Below are 1,705 nucleotides of genomic sequence, written 5' to 3'. Positions count from 1 at the left end.
GCCTTCGCAGCGATACTAAATTGTGAAACGAGAATGTATTATCACCAGTAGGCCTTCGGAAGCGACCCTTATCGTTCCGATTTGAATTTGAATGAAGAACGGGGAAAATCCGTAGCAGTCTTTTGTTTATAAGATCATTGTGATATTTGATTAAATGTACTTTTGGCCGAATTCTTAAGCTTTAAATAAAATAAAATAAATTGTTATAATGAACGCTCTTTTAAAAAGGAATAACTTTAAAGTTAACAAGCCTCTAAAAGTGGAGCATTTAAATGCTCCACTTTTAGAGGCTTGTCTGCAGGTAGGATAGTAAAGATGGGAAGGTTGATGTGAAAACACATCATAATTATCCATACCAATAGAAAATAAATCCGTTAAATGAATTAAATTTTGTCTCTTTGAATTTTTTTATTTATTATGTAATTTCATTCATTTCCCACACATTTCTACTTTTTAATTTTAAATTAAACTTTATAAAATAAAATTACTTTATTCTAATCATTTTTTTAATACAATTCAACCTACAGTTTTCAACAAGAACCTTATCATCATCAAAAATAACATTTAGGATTTTTACGGAGTGTGTAAAAGTTTTTTGGTGAGAGTATTTTAATCTTTTTAATGTTGTTGAATTAATATAAACCCTGATGATGACAAGGTTCTTGTTGAAACCGGTAGGTTAAATTGTATTTATAAAAAAGTAGTAATAACAAAGTTATTTTATTTTGTAAAGTTTATAAAATGTGACAAAGTATCTGCGGAAAACATTCAAGAAAAAAAATAAAATTAATTACGCTGTTCCCTCCAATAAAGACACTTAGCTCTTGTGCTTGGAGAGGGACTTAAATTTATTATTTATTATTTTACGTTTGTTATGTGTATGTATTTCTAATAGTATAAGTTAGGAATGAAAAATGACAGAAAGTCATCAATGAATATTTCTTACGATAAATGTATTTTCCTCTTTCCAACCCTTATCAGCACCCAATGATACATAGGATATTGCAAAGTATTGAGCAGTGTTATTTTGATAGTTAATTACAAGAAGGCAAGGTGATATTCTTTCGCTACTTGTTCTTGTCCAGGGTAATATATAATAAAATCCTTCTCCTTTCCTGCTTAATCTATTATTTTATACCATACCCTTTTTTTTAAATCTCTGAAAGTTTTTTAATAGTTTTATAACATAAATGTAGAATTGTTAAATTGGGTTTTTTTTTAACGTTACCTACTATTTTTGATAATGTAACGTAATGTTTATTATTGTTAATACAACAATTGTTTATAATATCATTTTTATATGTAAGCTGTACAATTCCCGAATAAATAAAATAAAATGATAAATAAAATATTAGAGTAAAATACCGCTTATTATTTACTTTGACCCCATGGAAGTCGAAACCCGAACAGCTTGGTAGTTAAATGTACTAACCGCTGCACTATGAAGGCGGAATAAAATACAATTTAAATGTTTAAATGAAATGTTGTGTCAAAATTTCAAATCAGTCGGTGCTTAACTTCAGGACATTTGGGATCAATATTTGGAACAGACGAATATTTACAACAAGGATTCGGACCTCACATACTAATATAAGAGTTTCTGCTTAGTAAAAAGCTTCTTTACATCTCACCAATAGATGTCTCTAGTGTAGCTCTAGTGATTCAAGAACAAGGTTTCTAAATTGGTTCATATATATAGAACATC

This window comes from Brachycentrus maculatus, unplaced genomic scaffold, assembly GCF_059751285.1.
Source record: "Brachycentrus maculatus isolate JH-2025_06_01 unplaced genomic scaffold, ASM5975128v1 h1tg000788l, whole genome shotgun sequence".
In the NCBI taxonomy this organism is placed as follows: Eukaryota; Metazoa; Arthropoda; class Insecta; order Trichoptera; family Brachycentridae; genus Brachycentrus; species Brachycentrus maculatus.
This window is presented reverse-complemented; position numbering follows the sequence as displayed.